This window comes from Spea bombifrons, chromosome 5, assembly GCF_027358695.1.
Source record: "Spea bombifrons isolate aSpeBom1 chromosome 5, aSpeBom1.2.pri, whole genome shotgun sequence".
NCBI classification, from domain to species: domain Eukaryota; kingdom Metazoa; phylum Chordata; class Amphibia; order Anura; family Pelobatidae; genus Spea; species Spea bombifrons.
This window is the reverse complement of record NC_071091.1, coordinates 79,254,225-79,258,365: the sequence shown is the minus strand read 5'-3', so window position 1 is coordinate 79,258,365 and position 4,141 is coordinate 79,254,225.

Below are 4,141 nucleotides of genomic sequence, written 5' to 3'. Positions count from 1 at the left end.
TCCCAGTGAAGCAGCTAGACATTGATGGATAGCTCAGGACAGCTGTTTGAAAGCTCCCTGCCACCCAGTAGCGTACCTAGTGGGGGGCTGGGGGGACAGTCCGCCCCGCGTGCCGCTCGTCAGGGGGGTGCCACGGGCTAGGGTGACCACATGTCCGGATCCCCGGCAGCATCGGTCCTTTTTTTTTTTTTTTACACGGAGGAGAGAGAGGTGTCATGCTGAGCGCCGAAATATGACGTCATATTTCGGCGCTCAGCAGTGAAGCAGCGGCACAGAGGAAGACAGAGGCGTTATGCTCCCACCGCAGGACTTCTGAATGGTAAGTCCAAAACCTTTAACTACAAAGGGGGAGAGGGTAGATAGTGGAGGTAGAGGGGGGTAGATAGTGGGGAGGGAGAGGGGGGTAGATAGTGGGGATGGAGGGAGGGAGGGGGTAGATAGTGAGGAAGGAGGGAGGGGGGACCAAAAAGACACAGGCAGGGTGTTTATGGGACAAAGATGGCACAGACCAGGCTGTTTGGGGACAAAGTTGACTCATGCTGGGCTGTTTGGGGACAAAGATGGTCAATCTTATGTGTGTAATCTGGGTGCTGGTCAGGTTCTATGCAGGCAGTGTGGACGCCAGAGCTGGCTTTGGGTTGTGCAACCTATCATCTATGCCTGTAGCTTTATCTCTTACTATGTTTCCATACATTATTATTGTATACCTGCAAATACGGGATTTGTATGTCTGATTCTATGCCTCTAGTGCTGAGTGCAATAATCACAATATATATATATATATATATATATATATATATATATACATATATATATATATATATATATATATATATAATTGCTAACAGCAATCACACTCCTATCATGCCAAGTCAGCTAGTACATGCTGGAATCTGGGTATAGGAAAAACAATGTAATGCCAAAAGGAAAAGAAATAAACACCAGATAGTGAACGTGAAAATAAAGTATTAAAAAGGTACTTCCTCACTGTACTGCCGCAGCCTGCAATAACACTCCTCTTAGTGTTCAACAACGAGCAATCCAGAAATAGGCGCGCATGTACATATGTGGGACAAAAAATAAAGAATAATAGTGCAATAATGTGGGATTTAAAGTACAATATATGTGTGTAATATATGCACTCACAAAATTACAGAAGGTCAAAGGCTCTTCAGAATAAAATTCTTTCTTTATTTCTTCTTGTAACTAAAAAATCATAAAAGAGAACGGCCAATAGTGCAATATATTCTTGTAGTTCTTATAGGAGAATAAAAATGCACTTACAAGATGGTCGGTATTTTCAAGCACTTCATCTATAAGTCCGAAGATCAAAGTAATGAAGTCCAAAAGCAATAGATAGTCCTCGTGGGTAGTCCTCAACGCGTTTCGCCTATTGGCTTCCTCAGGAGAACAATTTCTTTCCGCAAAATTTTATTTCCGCAAAATTTTATAGTGTTCGTGGGTGTGGAGCGTCTATTTATATGCTTTGTATCCTTGTTCCGTGTTCCGTCCTTACTTCCGGGTTTGACGTCAGCGCGCTGTTTCCGTCGTTGCTTAGCAATCGTGACGCTTTAGTGATTCCTCCTTCCTATGTCTACGGCGTCTTCATGCGTCTCCTAGCAATCGGGACGCTGCCTCCTTTCGTTTTAAGAATAGAAGTCCTCCCCCTTCTGTTCGCCAGCTCTTCAGATCACAGTGGTATTACTCGAGCGAAAATGTCTAAAGAATCCTTAATATCGCTCGTATTCAGAAATGTTGAATGAAGGAGAGAGGGGATATATTAGGAGATTTATAGTGTATATAAATAGCAAAAAATAAGGATGGAGGACGGAACCATGGAAGTTGGAGAGTAGAAAAAGAGAGATAATATATGGTGTGTATATATAGAAATGTGATGTAACAGTTTGTCCACAGGGGGACTCATAAATAAATAGGGGTAATCATTAGCTTATGTAAATGTAGAGAGACATTATTTTATATGATAGATAGCTTAATTGTTAATTTATTAATTTATAGGAGATACATCAAAATGAAATCAGGATGGATAAGAATGGATGGAATGAGACAAGATTAATAAAATATGACTTGGATTTTAGTGACACTAAAAATACATAAGAAATTCATAAAAAATTAATTAAAATAAATTTTAAATTTTAAATAAATATATTAATTCATTTAAATATATTATTCAAAATAAATTATTTAAAATAAATAAATTAATTAGGCCCTATGTCTATCTGTCTAGTTCCCTTACAGATTTAAAGACCAGTATGTTAATATATATATGTTAAAAAATATATATTAAAAAATAAATATATATATTAAAAGATAAATAAATATATTAAAAGTTTATACTCAGTCAATAAAAGCAAGTATATCTAGATCAGTATTTAGGCCACCCTTTTTATATGTTTGAAATTTAAAAATCCATTCTGTCTCTTTTTTAGACAGTACTGTATTTATGTCACCTCCCCTCCAGTGAGTTTTTACAAGGTCAATCCCTAGAATTTTAAAGTCTGATAGTAAAAACATTGTGCATGTGTTACAGTGTCTAGGTACACTGTGTTTTATATTTGCATTCCGTATTCCCCCCAGATGTTCCAATATTCTAACTTTAAGTTCTCTTGTAGTACGTCCAATGTACTGTTGGCCGCACTTACATTCCAGTAGATATATCACATTTTTAGTATTGCAGTGAATGAAATGTTTTATTGGGTATTCTTTCCCTGTATTATTGCATTTAAAAACTGTGATTTTCTTTTGTTGGGTATTGCACGTTCTGCACACTTTACACCTCCCACATTTATGAAAACCCGGGGATTTATCCACTAGAAATTTCTGATGTTCTTTCGTATCATCTTCATTAGGTAGTAAGCTAGGTGCCAGAATAGTCTTTAAATTAGCTAGTTTTTTGTATATAATTTTCGGTTTGTCTGGGAGATGGCCCTGTAATATCTCATCTTCCTTTAGAATAGGCCAGCATCTATTTAATGCTTTCTTGATTTGGGGTGCTCTATCATTATATTGAGTTAGGAAGGAAAACTCATACCCGTCTTTATTTTTTTGTTTTTTGTTGTGGTTTATAAATTCTTCCCTTCTTTTTTTCTGTATACTATCGAAACTGTCTGTTAAAAGATCTTTTGGATAGTTTCTTTCTTCGAATTTGTCTAATAAAAGGTGGCTTTGTGTCATAAAATCTTCATCGTTGGTACAATTTCTGCGTACTCTGGTAATTTGTCCCTTGGGTATGTTTCTAAGCCAGCTAGGGTGGTGGCGACTAGAAAAATCAATAAAACCATTACCATCTGTGGGCTTAAAAAAAGTTTTGGTGTTTATTTTATTGTCTCTAATGAAAAGGGTAAGGTCTAAAAAATCTGTTGTTTGTCAATGCTTGATGTAAAGTGTAGATTATATTCATTTCTGTTAGTATATGCTATAAAATTATGTAAATTTTGAACATCACCTTGCCATATTATAAGAACGTCGTCAATGTACCTCTTCCAGAGAACCAGATTCGCGCCGAACGGGTTGTTTTTCCAAATATAATTGGCTTCCCAATCGGCCACATAGAGATTTGCATAGCTCGGCGCGAATCTGGTTCCCATTGCGGTACCACATGTCTGTAAGTAAAAAGTCTCATTAAAAGAAAAATAATTATGTGTGAGAATAAAATGTATACAGTCTGTAATAAAATTACTCTGTAGTTCATCCATATTAGTGTCTAAAAAAAGGGCTTTCTTAATGGTCTCTATGCCTAACTCATGAGGGATGACCGTATAAAGTGAAGTGACGTCCATTGTTGCCCATATGTAATCTGTGGACCATGTTATGTCGGCCAAAGTCTTTAGTATGTCTGTTGTATCTTTTATATATGAGGGGCTTTTAATGACGTATTTCTGGAGAAAGAAATCTACATATTGTGATACATTGTTGGTTAATGAGTCAATTCCACTTATGATTGGACGTCCGGGAGGGTTTGTCATACTTTTATGTATTTTCGGTAGAAAATAAAAGATAGGTATTTTTGGATATTTTGTGTCAAGAAAATTAAACTCATTTTTATTAAGTACCTTGTTATCATATCCCCCCTGTAATAGTACTCTCAGGTCCTCTTGAAAGGTTCTTGTAGGGTTGACTAGAA